We start from the raw sequence: 15,213 nt of genomic DNA, 5'->3' as shown, positions 1-15,213 counted from the left end.
TGCAGGCCACCAGAGGTTATCAAAGGCACCAACTCTTATCAGTTAGCATCGCAGCTTCATATTAGTCTTCTGTCGTTTGTATTTTTGCAGTGCATTGTTAATGGCGTCATGTATAGATTTCTGTGGTATAAACTCGAATTGGTGAGTGTAAGACCGAAGTGCTGTCTTTGCGACTGGAGTTAGTCGCACAGCAGTCTTTCCTGAACTTTAGTCAACGCGTTTATCAAGTAAATTGGTCTGTATTTTCTTCGGATCCGTCGTGTCTCTGTCCTCAGTCTTCTTGATGATTGTGTAAATTGAAAGTGGAGAGGGGAAGAAAGAAAAGGAAAGAGGAGGGAGCACTGCGGTCAGCTGCACTGGGACATTACGCGGAATCAGTGGCGACCAGTGAAAATACGTACTGGACCAGGATTCGAACCCGGGATCTCCTGCTTACGGGGCAGGTGTGTTAACCAATGTGCCATATGGGACACAGTGTTATCGCAACTGCACAGGCCATCTCGAATCGTCTCACGGCCGATCCACACTAGAGAGCCTGTATACAGAGAGAGTGGCCATAGGTGAAGTTGCCCGTGATTGGTTGATTAGCTTTGGCAGAAAAATGGCGCCAAACGTCTCTCGCGCTTCCTATGTTCGCCGTGATTTTGAGTTGAAGTTCAGAGGACTTTTGGAAACGATTAAAAGGTATTTGAATTATTGAGAGACTTGTTATGCATTGTGCATGCATGTTCGATTTAGTTGTATATCGTTGTTCGTCAGGATAGAAGTCAGGAGCGGAGGGCGTTGTAAAATGAAAATTAATTGAGTGGAATGGACCCAGTTTATTCTTGTAATTATGGTACAGTGGTGCCTACGTAGGGCCGAGCAGCCCCAAGAGGGGTTGCCGTCTGCTCATCAGAGAGGCAGAGACTAGAGGAGCGACTACTCGGGGCCGAGGTCAGAAGCTAAGAGAGCGCGTAGCTGTTCCCAAGCCGCCCTCGCCGCTCCCGGCCGCGTCCCCACGTGATCACACGATTAGTCTCTGATTGGAGGATTGATTCCGCCAACGCGCCTTGCTAGTAGCGTGCCCCCGTCAGCGCAACCAACCCGTGGGACTTGAGTCTGACCGAGGAGCACGTGGCAGGAATGTGCCGACCATGGTCTTCCGGCCAGCACCTTCCACCACAGTATGCCCAAGCCAGCTACGGCCGAACATTATGCATTGAAAATTTATTTAAATAAAATTTTGTCGGCAATGATCCCTCTTGGGGGTCTCCTCCCTGCACATCCTTTCCCCTTTCGAAGAAGGCTCTCTGGATGAAAATGAATGAGCTTATTCTAATCGATTATTCCATTTAAAAAATATATGATCATTATGAAGGGTCCCATAACATAGTGATATCAATATGTGCAAATGTTACAAAGTGGCCTGAAGGGCCTGAAGGAAGGCTCTTGAATAACAAACTTGTGAAGTTGGTGCGACGGCAGTGGGGCGGCGCCATGCTGTGAATGTGTGTCGGCGGTATCAGTGGTGGTGGGTACCCAGGCGATGATGAGGGGCACCGGAGCGCAGCACACTGAAACACTCCACCCTCGTGGGGGTGAGAGAATGCTCCCAGGCCTAACAGTCACAAGGGGGTTTTTCCCCGTAATATTACTTTGAGTTCTTAAATCTAGGATTACAATGGTAATCGCCCAAGTGGGTGAATGAGAACATTACAAAATGACAAAAATTTAAAGAGAAAACAAAATGACTTACATGAGGGTTAAAACTCGACAGTTAAATTGTGATTCCATAGACTTTACATAGAAATACAAATCCATTACAAAATTAGTTCATTGACCTGACACCTAGACTACAACTTAATTCTAAGGGGGGGTCATGCCTGATCGCATGCACCAAAGTTGGCAGGTAGTTTCAGGTGTGATATTCACCTTCAGGTTGTGGGGGTGGTACTACTTCTCGGAAGGAAGTGAAACATTTGCAAAACCCTGTTTTACAGAGTATCCAGGATACTATAATCAGAATCATTACAATGATGATTACCGAACCAGCGCTGGGTAATACAATGGTGGTTAATCGCTTGGTTTGGTGCCAATCAGCAATATGTGAGGCCACTCGGTCAAGAGCAACTTGGTTGTGTTCCTGGGAAAGGAGATGATTGATCGATTGGAGTAGATCTGAATCATTGGTATTCGGTAAATTCTTCAGCTTCTCATGGTGATGGATTTTAAAAGAGAGTTCAGGAAGGTATAAGGTAAATGTGGGAATGGTGACATGAAAGGTGGAGTGCAATTGAGCTGATATGCTCATAGAAGCAGCGTATACGTCACATCTTGAACTATTGTACACTAGGCCACTGTTATTCAGTGTTATCCGGTACGATTCAGTCTCTGACATTGAACGGTGACACACCAGGGTGGCGGTGACAGTCTGTGGAACAGCGAACAGAAAACTGTTGCCAACAGGCTGAATTATTGGTTGACGAAATGAGACTAGAACACGAGGACATGGAGGTGTAGTAGTTCCAGCTAAAAACAGTGACATCTCGCACTCAGTAGTGTTAGTGTGTAAAATTAGCGTGGAACATAAGTAATGTGTTGTATGGAAGCAACGGGATAGTTCAGCGCGAGTGAGAGTGGCGTGAGCTTGTCGATCCCGACTAACTATTAAAAATTCTTGAGTCTGCCAAACAACATGGTGATGAAGGGTAGCCCAAGAGACCGGAAAATTGTATATTTGATTGCACTCGTATTCGCAATTTGCGCACGTGATTGGCAACCTCATTCGCATCCGAATACCGTCAGAGTTACGGGTAAGTCGGACCTCCAACGCAGCATAGTAAAAGGGGAGGTTGCTTTCCCGCACGGCATAAAGCATTTGTTCAGGGGCCAAAATTTGCGACGACACATTGTGTAGCATGTGCAAGAAGGGCTCTGAGGGTAACAGATGTGGACTGAGCTTTCCTTGCAGTCCGAGTTGAATGGCCGAGTGTAACATGTGCACGTGTAACTGTGCTGTGTGTATATTAAATAAAAGAATCTGCGTGGTCTTCATAATGTCCAATGTGATAGATAGATTACGTAATCCCGAGCGAAGATGAGTCCACTCTTGGTTAAAGGATTGTTCAAGTGCACCATAGTGTCGTGTTAATCTGTCGGCTACAACTTGTATTTGTCTAGTTGTGGCTAACAGGTTATTCTCAAGATGTGTCAGGCGCACCTGTTGATGTACCAACACTTCGTGATTAACTTGTGTTTCCGAAAGCGCTTGCTGTGTGTCCAAATCCCAGCGCTTTGCGTCTGTTTCGTCAGGAGTCCCAAAGACAGATTTTAATAATGTACCTCCAACGGGCAACCAGGCTCGTTTGAAACGAGGCAGTGGTACAGCATCCCTAATACTGTTCAACTGACTTCGAAGGGTTGAAATAATTCTAGTCACTTCCCACAAAGATCGGAGAAACTCATGTTCCTTCGTCTGCGTCAAGAAGGTTTCATATTTTGACAATTGCTGAGCTGTATCATATAAAGCACGGTCTTCCTCTTCTAATAATGTTAGGTTGACACCAGCTAACACAATAGCATAATGTGGAGTATGCACCAGATTGTGACGACGTCCAAAAAGCACGCCAGATGTGGAAGGGTAGACGTGAAATGGAGGCGCCTTAACGGCGACGACGACAACCATTGAGATTAACATGCTGCCCATTGCGGATGATAAATTGACAGCCATTTGAACGGAGGTTGCTTTCAGCTTCCAATGTTGATAACGGTCGACTGCGAGAGAAAGTATTAGTGCCCCTAGAAGTAAAAATTTCCTGGCTTACTTGATGAGTAATTCAGAGATGACGGAGGGGGTACAACGTTGTAGCAATAATTACCTGGCAAGTAGCGACGATGGACCCGTTCAGTCACGCTTACTGATGAAGAAGGCCACGAAGTAGAATCACGGCAGGCAACCAACAGTTTGGCAGCCGTGGGAGTAGCAAGGCGGCAAGACAATGGTGTAATTCGACACCGAGTATCCGCTGATCAATCACGCGTCAGCAAAAAAGACTCTGAACGCGGAGGCAGTACTACGCAGCGCAGACTAAGCGTAACTCGCTGGAAAAATTTTTCTACCTGCTATGGGACGAAGGCCAAGTGTCATCAATTAATTTGAGATTTTGTACGAAGAAAGTTTTTTTTTTTTTTAAATGAATAAAATGAGAAGGAATCCTGTGATCGCGGTGTAAACCTGCACAGCCTAGGCACCTCCCACGCATTGGCCACTACGCAGGGGCACCCCCCCGCTAAGGTTCGACACGGCGAGACAGGTGAAGTACTTCATAAATTTCAGAAATAATATTGAGTGGTTTTTCAGCTGTAGAAAACCCGAATGAGGGTAGGACAACTCAAGTTAACTCAATAATCAAAGGATCTGTACTTACAGAAGTGGTCAATAGAGAGATTAACTGTACTGAAGTCGGAAATGAATGTTAGCGAGAGCGAGTCTGTTGCTCGTGAATACAGAGGCTGGGTGTGAAGCAGTGGAGGCGGCGCAGCGCAGCTTTATCAGCGCTGAGCCGGCAGAGTGCTGAGCTCAGATAACAGCGTCAGAGAGCGCTGTACGTACTTCCCTTTCCTCTTCCGAAGAGCGAAGGGCATAAACCATAAAAGCCTTGTTCATGTACTTAGTATATGACAATAGAGGTCTGGTAACATCAACAAGTTACACCAAGGTAGTGTGGATATGAACAGTGTGTGTGTGTTTTGTTAGTTGTTATTGGGCGTATGAAGTGTTGTGTAAATGTGTGACTAACGGTAGCTGATGGCGGATACGAATTGAAGGCCAATAGGTGCTATCAGAGATACTTCCAGTCGAGAAACAATGAAACTTAAAAGGGAATACCGAATATAACACAAAAATAGCGTATAACCATAAAGTGTACTAACATTAATCATAACTATAAATTGATAACAATAAAACATGACAATGAAGTAATAATAATTGACAAGAAATAAAATAAAGGGAATATTTCCCGAACATAAACTTCCGAATCGGATACGAAATCCGTCAGGGGAAGTTGTTTTTTGTTTTAGTCGGTTGACGAAGTGCATAAGGGACTACGTCAGTAAAATCCGACAGTGTGTGTATATAACAACATTGTTCTTAAAAGTGCAGTTTGCACTGTCAGATGGTGAAAAGCAACTAATCCGTTCAGCAACGGAAAAGGCTGCCATCTGGGGAACGGTATCTGAATCTTTGGCAGAATCCGATGATTTTGCAATGGAATTGCCATCTAGAAGAAGGTGGCGTTGTATAAAATGTAATAAAAGAGCGTCTGGGGCTCAGTTCATTTGTGGTTGAGTGCCAAAGGCGTAGTGTGAGCGCAAATTGTCTCACGGTAATTGATGTATGAATTGTTTTGTGGTCAACCGAGGAGCCTAGGATTCGGTGACGTGTAAGTACAAGTTCGCGGTGCGTATGAGCTACCTGCGAGTGACTCGACTATTAAGTTCAGCAGTGCATTAGTGCAATCTGCAGACTTGGATTGATGATTATATAATTTGCAGGGCAATGGGGCAACCTGCGGACAGTGCTAAGGCAACCTGTCTAATAATTGAGGGGTAGGCAGTGCATTGGAGCTATCTGCGATACCGTGGTTCAGCGGGCCTAAGGGCGTCCGTCTGACTTAATAAGAATTAGTGTAGGCACATGGGTTTCCTGCGATACATGTAATAAAAGTATCAGCGGCGTTATTAGCGATCTGCTGTACTAGGGAAATGTCGACTGTTCAAGCAATAAAAATAGCTCTGAAGCTAGAATAGCATACATGCATAAATAGCGTCACTTTTTGTGCGCGCAGTACATAACACTACATAAAATGAAAATCATGAACTATAAATCACTAGCGCTAGCATAATGACATAATTAAACACAATGACATATATTGACAGGAAAATAAAAACACAATGATGTATAATAATAATGCTGTAAGTAGTCGGAACGCTCAACGTTAACATGTAACACTGGCCACCTGGGGCTGGCTGCTAGACTGCGTGTGTGTTAGTTTTAAAACTGACGATAACAAATTGAACTGAAAGGACAACTAGGCACAGTTCCCGTAGCGCTTACATCACCGGCTAATTAGAGGCAAAGTACGTATCTCACAATGGATCATCGGCCGATATTGTGGGGCAAGACTGCAACAAGGGAGAGCAATATCTCGGTGTAAATGGTGGTAAGATTAAAAGACCGGTACTGTCGGAAGAGGGTATCTAACATGTTGTAGGGGCCTCCTCATCGACAGAACAAGGAAAACAGGATAGAACAATGACCACGGCGGTAGAGTAAAATAAATGGGGAGGGCAAAAATAACTGCGTAGCAACCAAGGAACAATCGTCCACCGATATACGGCAGCCCGGACGATTGGTCGTTTGTGCCTCGTCAGTAGCGTGAAAAACCCGTGGCATTGCATTGGTTTGCCCATATCTGGCCTTATCCAAGGCAGTTCGATGTGTAAGATGGTTAGGGCTGTAGTTTGTAGCTTACACAATGAATCAAAGCAGTAGTGAAATTTCACTTATAGGATTGGCAGACTAAGGTATGCAGAATAATGCAAATCGTTAAGAACTTCGTGTGATTTATCCAGCTAATGTGAAACAAAACGAGGAAAAGAAATTAAACAATGAATCACATCTATTTAATATTTATGTTAAGATTTATTGGGATGTTTGAATGAATTTTGTTTGCCGTGTCTTCCGGCTGCATGAAAGAAACCAGCTTGGAGCTGTTAGCGAGCGCGCAGCGCACGCGTAGGTGCGGAGTAGGCACCGGCACGTCAGCGGTTATGTGAGACGGCGTGTAGCCGCGAGAGACCGACAAATATCACGCGCTTAGCGTATACCAGAAATAACGATGAATTAGAAATTGCTAATTAGCTAGAATAAGAGTTTTTTTTAAAAAGGCTGTTAGTTATATAAACTGACGGTAAATGCATTGTAGTCTGTCATACACGGAGGATAGGGCAGTAATTTGCGGTTTGTTTTTGTAACTACTAGGACGCGCCGCGTGTTGAGACGCTGGAGGCGGCAGCGCACGTGGTGATAAGATACGTCATCGCGCGGAGCGCTGTTACTGGCTGAGAAGGAATGATGGCCGCTGGCCAGTTCTTGGTGAGGAGGAGGGACAGCGCTGAAGAGGAGGGGAGGCGACAGCTGATGTGTTGCCCAGCCAACAGCTGGTCCCGTAAACAAAGCGTACGAGGCGTATGCATTTCAAGTCCTGGCTTTATCTGTTCTGATTACTTACGATTAGCTGCAGCAAATACAGAACTACGACATATGGTACAATACACTAGACGTCAACGTAACAAGTATTAAGAAAAGCTCGGAGTAAAAATACTCCACATATACTGGTTTGCCAAATAGATGGCAATAGAGGACATTGAAGAACATCATTCGGAGTTAGCAGCCGCGGTTCTGCCAACACCAAGTGTAATGGTTGCATTTGAGGCAAGTCAGTTGCGTGACGTCTAATGCGTGGCATTGCTTGCAAAACGTAAAACATAATCATACATATAAAAATGAGCAAAAATACATGACAGGACTGGAAGTTGACAATTGATAATGGCTGGGAACTCCGTGGTAGTCAGGCACGTCTTGCTTCCAAGTCCCTGGAGAAAATGACTTAAACTAATCTGCAATAAAACATAACATAAAACTCTAACTAGGCGTGATTAATCACGCGACCTCAACCCATAAGGGTGTCGATTCCGCAAAGGGTATCTACAGCACTGTGGAGGTAATCTCCTCCGTTTTTTCTTTCGTCTTTGTTCTACTTGAGGTGGAGGTGACACAGGCGGATCGGGGGCTGCGACCTGTTGTGGTGACACAGCCCTACCGTGGTAAGGTTGCAGGCGGTCAAAGTGCACTATCACCGTACGATCGGTTAATTGCAGTTCTGCATTGACTGGTGAGGTCAACCGTACAATCCGATACGGGCCTTCAAAGCGGGGAGAGAACTTTTTAGTTCGTCCCTTTTTGATTGCCGGGTTTCGTAGTAACACTAAATCACCTGTCTGATAAGTCGGTAAAACAGCATTTTTGTTCTGCCTGTGCAACTGTTTATTAGTAGCTTTGATATTATTCCTCTTTACCTTATACCAGATCGCTTTTAGCCGGCGGGCTAAACCTTTTACTTCCTTTATTTCTACACCTTGAGGTAGTTTGTCTATTTCGAACGGCGAATTCATCGGCCGTCCAAACACAGCTTCGTAAGGGGTATACCCTGTGGATTCATGTATTCGGGTGTTGTATGCAGAAGAAATATACGGTACATATCTGTCCCAATCAGCGTGCGTTTTTGCAACATAATAGGATAACATTTTACAAATTGTACGGTGTACGCGTTCAACGCGACCGTTGGCTTTAGGATGGAAGGGAGTTGTACGCCATTTTTTGATTCTTAATAATTTACAAACTTGTACAAATAAAGCAGACATGAAATTGGTTCCTTGATCCGTTAAAATGGCATCAGGACTTCCAAAAGGTAGTATCACACGATTTACAAATTCTCTCGCCACAGTTTCAGCTGTCATGTCGGGGAGGGGAACCAAAATTAGATAACGTGAAAAGTGATCAATAACAGACAAAATGTATTTGTTACCTTGTTGCGACTGTGGAAAAGGACCTTGGAAATCTAAAGCAAGAATTTCGAAGGGTGAAGATGCCTGAGGAAGTGTTTGCAGCGGCACTCGCGGATGCCTATTTTGTGCTCGTTGTGCACACGGCAGGCAAGATCTTACATACCTGTCCACATCACGTTGTCGGTATTGCCACCAATAACGTGTCGCAATTCGAGCGTTCGTAGCGCGTTTTCCGCTGTGACATGCTTGGATGGTATCATGGCATTGCCGTATTATACGTTGCTGCAAGCATTCCGGTATTACCAAACGATTCCCATGTGGAGTTCTTCGATACAAAATGTCGTCTGTTACTTCAAATTCTGGGAAGGTGGTGTATCTTTGACATTGAACGTCCACCTGCTGTGCTTCTTTTAACTCTTCAATTGATACCTCATCTGATTCAATGACACGCACTTTTCTACTTAACGCATCAGCATTTTGATGCAACCGACCAGGCTTGTGCCGAACTTCAAAATCATATTCTGACAGTTTCATGGCCCAGCGCATAAGTTTGCTGCTAGGGTCTTTAAGATTCAATAACCACTGCAGAGCAGAGTGATCGGTAAGAACTGTAAACTTGCGACCATAGAGGTAACATCTAAAATAATTAATTCCAAAAAGAAGGGCAAGCAATTCCTTTTCTGTAGTACTGTAATTAGTTTCTGCTTTATTCAGTTGACGAGAGGCATACCCAACGGGTTTTTCCTCACCATCTTGCACTTGGCTTAGGACACATCCTACAGCAAAATCAGATGCGTCACAACATAAAATAAAAGGTTCAGCGAAGTCTGGGTAAACAAGTAGAGGTGAACTAGTTAAAATAGTTTTCACTGTTTGAAAGGCGGTCGAACATTCATTCGTCCAAACAAAAGGAGTATCCTTTTTCAACAATTTAGTAAGTGGTTTGGTAATAGTAGCATAATCTTTAACAAAACGGCGGTAATAATTTGCAAGGCCAAGGAAGGATTGTAATTCCTTTAAATTTGTTGGAATAGAAAAAGTGTCTACTGCTTCAGTTAATCGTGGATCTGGTTTGACTCCGCTGGAACTGATGACATGACCTAAATACAGCACTTGTGATTGAGCAAAAGAACATTTTTCTAATTTTAAGCTTAAATTAGCATTTTGCAAGCGCAACAGTACACTGCGTAGATGTTCAGCATGTTCAGCAATGGATTTTGAAAATATGATTATATCATCAAGATACACAAGGCACATAGTAGATTTCAACCCACGTAATAGCAGATCTGCAAATCGCTGAAAGGTTGCTGGTGCGTTGCGAAGCCCGAAAGGCATCCTTAAGAATTCATATAAGCCGCCAGGAACTACAAAAGCTGTCTTAGCTCGATCTTCAGGAGCAATTGGAATTTGATGATACCCACTGCGCATGTCTAATGTTGTGAAGTACCGGCAATTGCCCAGACGATCGAGTGTTTCATCGATCCGGGGTAATGGATAATGATCTGGAGTAGTAACTTTGTTTACTGCTCGCATGTCTACACAGAGGCGATAGGATTTTTCTCCGTCTGTAGACTTCTTTGGAACGACTACAATTGGGCTAGACCACGCACTAGAAGAGGGTTGTATTATTCCTGCTTCTAGTTGCTGTTGTATAGTTTCCTCTACCACTGACTGAAGATGATAGGGAACTCGGTACCCTTTTTGAGCTATTGGCCTAGCATTTCCGGTTGGAATCTCATGTTGGATTAGATCTGTTGCTGGTAAATATTTCCTGTCTTCAAACAACCATGAATACTCATTCAATACTTCATTTATTAGCTTTTGTTCATGCAATGGGAGGTGACTAAGCTTAGCTTTAAACTTATCTGTCAGATGTGACGTGATTGTCAAAAGGTGTTGAGAGGCGGCAGCAGTCTCTTTCTTTTTCAGAGAAGGGGTTCTCATTGGCAACTCATCTTCTATGATAACCTGTAAGCTGGCTAATACTGTACCACGCGGTATTAAAGCTTGCTTGTGACTAAAATTGTCTAAACACACGGGTACGCAATTTTCTTTCTGTACTTGCTGTGCTTTGCACAGGCTACGTTTTACGTGGACCTGCATCTGGTCAAGAGTTTCATTCTGGCAGAGTGGATCTACCAAGAAATGAACCTCTTCGGATTCACGTATCCCGACAGGCACCCAAAGGATCTTTCCTGTGCCTTCTGGTATCTCCACGGGATTATCGGCTTTTAGCATAGTTACGGGAGACTCCGAAACTTGGCAAACGGATCCTTTTTTCCCAGCTCCGCTCGCCCGCAACGTGCAGTCACGTCCAAAACGGTGCACGTTGTCGCCGAATTGGACGGTATTTAACCTATAGTCAATAACCCCCTGGAAATGACGCAGAAAGTCACTTCCTAGGATGATGTCGTAATCCGTGCGCCTGTTTCGTACAACCTCCATCGTAAAAGCATATTCTGTGGAGTCCAACATGAACTCAACGCAACAGCTGCCATCAGGTTTCACTATGCCGGGACCAATACCACTGATATGGTACCGCGGCGGTTGCAATGTTCTTTTATCTCTCTTCGATAAAAATGCCAAGCTGATCTGTGCGCCTGTGTCAATTAGCACGCGTATTGGTTTGCGGCCTCTAACACCATCGACAACCACGCTTGCCACCTGCGTGATTCCCTTATCAACTAGGGGGGGGTCACTATTTTTAACGGGGGCCGGGAGGGGTGGCACTTCCTGCCCCGCGGCCGTTTCCCGAATTCTGTGGTTGGTTTGCATTTCGCCTGGAATTTGCAGGCGGTTGTGGCCTACTATTTGGACAATGCACGATTTGGTGGCCCATGTTCCTACACTGATGACAATATGGCACGCGACATTGCTCTGCCACATGTCCTTGTCTATTACAGCGCCCACACTTAGTATCGTTCGAAAAGACACGTCGGGGCTCACTTTGCCGCGCAGAGACGGCCACAAATCGGCTCGCCTCCTCTCTCAAGAGTGCTATCGCACGGCTTCGTGTAAGGTGCGGGGGGAAGCTACCTTGATTTCGCCCCCTATTTGAGGGTTTATGCCACGAATAAACACGTCTATCGCACGACATTCTGATTCTTCCAACAGAACTTCGTTACGAGCAGAACTGGCACTTAGTGCGTACGTGTGGCATGCGACGCTTCGAATCCTGTCCGCGAATGCTTCTAAATCTTCACCCGTTTTTTGCTTAAGGGTGGAAAGCAAGTCGCGATAGTAACTAGTACCACGTTTGTCTGTATACCTTTCAATCAACCCTGTTGCAAGGGACTGGAAGGTAGGGGCATTTTTCAAGCTCTCGACCGACTGCACGTAGTTCCGCGCTTCGCCGGTGAGTTTCATTCTCATCACGTTTAAGAGAAATTCATCTGGCCAACCGCAAAGCTTTCCGATGTCCTGGATATTCTGGACAAGCGTTTGAATATCCTCGTGCGGCTTTCCAGCGAACGCCGGAATAAACGCTACTGCTGGGAAGCTCTGCACCAGAGTAGAGGTGGCTACTGCCACAGGTGATCCAGCACTAGTGAGTGGTGGAATCACCTGCTTCGGCTGTTCTTCCACTAGCACTGGCTTAGCAACATTAGATTGCGGAGAAGCCATTTTAAGATCATCTATCTGTTGCTTAAGCTCCGCGTTAGTCAGAATTAATTGATTTAACTGGGACTGCAGCGCCAAGAGAGGATCTTCATCCGCTCCGGCTGCTCCTGCCTCCGATTGCTGCCTGGTGATCGGCATGTTACAATAGTGTGGGCATCTACACCACCGTAGCGTCGCTAGCGACTTACATTATTTGGTGGCGTGCAGACGACGGACGGCGGCGGTGTCGACGAGCGGCGGCAGGCGCGTTGATCACGCGTGGGCGCAGCAGGCGGCGGGCGACAGCATGGACAGCTGCGACGGCGGGGCGGCGCGAGGGCCGCACCCCGGACCCAGGCGCAGGCGGTGACCCGTGGCGGCGGCGGCGGCGGCGGCGGCGAGCGTGACTGCATCGCGGACCCTCCTCGGCTCGCGTCCGGCGGCGAACTGCGTCACGCTTGTGGCGCGCTAGTGCGCGGCCACGCACATTCTGCAACGCAGGCGACCGGCTGGCACGTGCATGGCGCGCTGCAGCCTCGCCACGTTCGGTCTAGTTTCCCTTAATTGCTCAAACTCGGACCCCTCATAGTACTCATACTCAACTGATGAGTTGATTTTACAACCGTAAGGTGGGTCGCATCCCACTTCTGACACCATTTGTTCGTCAGGATAGAAGTCAGGAGCGGAGGGCGTTGTAAAATGAAAATTAATTGAGTGGAATGGACCCAGTTTATTCTTGTAATGATGGTACAGTGGTGCCTACGTAGGGCCGAGCAGCCCCAAGAGGGGTTGCCGTCTGCTCATCAGAGAGGCAGAGGCTAGAGGAGCGACTACTCGGGGCCGAGGTCAGAAGCTAAGAGAGCGCGGAGCTGTTCCCAAGCCGCCCTCGCCGCTCCCGGCCGCGTCCCCATGTGATCACACGATTAGTCTCTGATTGGAGGATTGATTCCGCCAACGCGCCTTGCTAGTAGCGTGCCCCCGTCAGCGCAACCAACCCGTGGGACTTGAGTCTGACCGAGGAGCACGTGGCAGGAATGTGCCGACCATGGTCTTCCGGCCAGCACCTTCCACCACAGTATGCCCAAGCCGGCTACGACCGAACATTATGCATTGAAAATTTATTTAAATAAAATTTTGTCGGCAATGATCCCTCTTGGGGGTCTCCTCCCTGCACATCGTTTTTAGTACGTAATTAGCGTTTGCGATCTTAAATAGGAGTTGAAATAATGAAGCGTTTTGTGATGAAATCGGTTGGCCTACATGCTTGAAGTAAACACGTTAGTAATTGTACAGTATTGTTGACATCTGTAATTCTTTCTGCAGACGTTCGTAAACGATGCCAGGTTGTGTTGCATTTGGTTGTTCCAATAGAGGCGAAGGTGGATTTCGCATGTTAGAATTTCCACGCAATGAAGAAAGACGAAAGCAGTGGGCAGTCGCAGTCAACAGGGCTGACATAAATCAAACAGGAGCCTTGTGGAAACCAACCAAGTACTCTCATCTATGCGAAGTAAGTCGTTTTTGCTTTTTACTACATATAAAACAACTTGCAATATACATAGTTAAATTTGAAAACAGTCCTGTAAATTGGCTGTGTGAAAATTATTATAACATATTATTCTTATAAACAAAGGCATTTAACGAATGATTTCGCCATATCGTCTTGTGCTTTTGATTCGGTGAGTGTGTACTCCACTACTGGCCATTCAAAAGTCCCGCCCGCAGTTTGGCAGAAAAATGGCCGCCGTATCGTCCAGTTGGCCACTCTCTCCCTATACAGGCTCTCTTATCCACACTCCCAACGAGCGCGACCTATCCTCAGCCTCTGTCCATTTCCTCCATATTCGCTCTTCCGATATTCCCACAGGAGGTCGGACGTGTTAGTGCATTTGCACTGAAGAAGATTGATTCATTGGCCAGTAGGCCTATGAAATTATATGAATGAGTGGCGTCCGTTCTGTCGGACATGTCCGAGAGAACATGATGCGACAGATGGAAAAAATAATTCACCTCTTTGTTCTTTCAAAAGTCATGGCCACAACTGTTAAAGCATTTATCCCACTGTGAGACAAGATGGTTAATGCCCGCCCGCATGTTGGCAAGGTTGTTTCGACTAGACTTTAGAAGTCTCACTGGGAAACCATTACACATCCTCCATACAGTCGCGATTCCTCACGAAGCGATTTCCATATTTTTTGAGTCCCGAAGAAAGTCATTCGTGGCCGTAGATTTGCTTCGGACGAAGAGGTGGACGTCTGGATATAATCATGGTTCCGTAGGCAACCGCCAACATTTTTCGATAAAAGCACTGACCGTCTTTTCTCACAGTAGGATAAATTTATTAACACTTTTGGCGGTTACTTTTGAAATAATGAACGTTTTACTTTTTACGACCTGACTCGTTTTCAATTGAGTGACACTAATACACCGGGTGATCAAAAAGTCGGTATAAATTTGAAAACTTAATAAACCACGGAGTAATGAAGATAGAGGGGTACAAATTGACACACACGCTTGGAATGACACGGGGTTTTATAAGAACAAAAAAAAAAAAAAACCACATCATATTGCTAGACGCGTGAAAGATCTTTTGCGCGCGTCGTTTGGTGATGATCGTGTGCTCAGCCGCCACTTTCGTCATGCTTGGCCTCCCAGGTCCCCAGACCTCAAGCCGTGCGATTATTGGCTTCGGGGTTACCTGAAGTCACAAGTGTATCGTGATCGAGCGACATCTCTAGGGATGCTGAAAGACAACATCCGACGCCAATGCCTCACCATAACTCCGGACGTGCTTTACAGTGCTGTTCACATCATTCCTCTCGACTACAGCTATTGTTGAGGAATGATGGTGGACATATTGAGCATTTCCTGTAAAGAACATAATCTTTGCTTTTTCTTACTTTTTATGCTAATTATTTCTATTCTGATCAGATGAAGCGCCATCTGTCGGACATTTTTTGAACGTTTATATTTTTTTGGTTCTAATAAAACCCCATGTCATTC

This window comes from Schistocerca piceifrons, chromosome X (genome assembly GCF_021461385.2).
Source record: "Schistocerca piceifrons isolate TAMUIC-IGC-003096 chromosome X, iqSchPice1.1, whole genome shotgun sequence".
NCBI lineage: Eukaryota > Metazoa > Arthropoda > Insecta > Orthoptera > Acrididae > Schistocerca > Schistocerca piceifrons.
This window is presented reverse-complemented; position numbering follows the sequence as displayed.